The sequence below is a fragment of the Pteropus alecto genome, unplaced genomic scaffold (genome assembly GCF_000325575.1).
Source record: "Pteropus alecto unplaced genomic scaffold, ASM32557v1 scaffold131, whole genome shotgun sequence".
NCBI classification, from domain to species: Eukaryota; Metazoa; Chordata; class Mammalia; order Chiroptera; family Pteropodidae; genus Pteropus; species Pteropus alecto.
Window position 1 is genome coordinate 8,419,040 of NW_006434709.1, and position 311 is coordinate 8,419,350.

A 311-nucleotide genomic window follows, 5' to 3' on the forward strand; every position below is an offset into this window, starting at 1 on the left:
TATCAAAGAAAGCTTTTATTTTAAGGAGACAAAGCAGAGAGAGCATCTTTTTTAAAAATGCTAAACGGTAGTTTTTTCCGCATACTCAAATACAATTATTTTTACCTATTCTCCATATTCATCCCAAAGTCATGTCATTAGCATGAAAGAAAGATGTTGGAATGACCAAAGCAGTTTATTATTTTAGATGTAACTAAAATATTTTCTAGAGTCACCAAATTTTTCATTGCACATTAGCTAAAACAAACCAAATTTTACATGCTCTTTTAAATTTAGTGTATTATTCAGTAAGATAGTTATAAATTATTTTT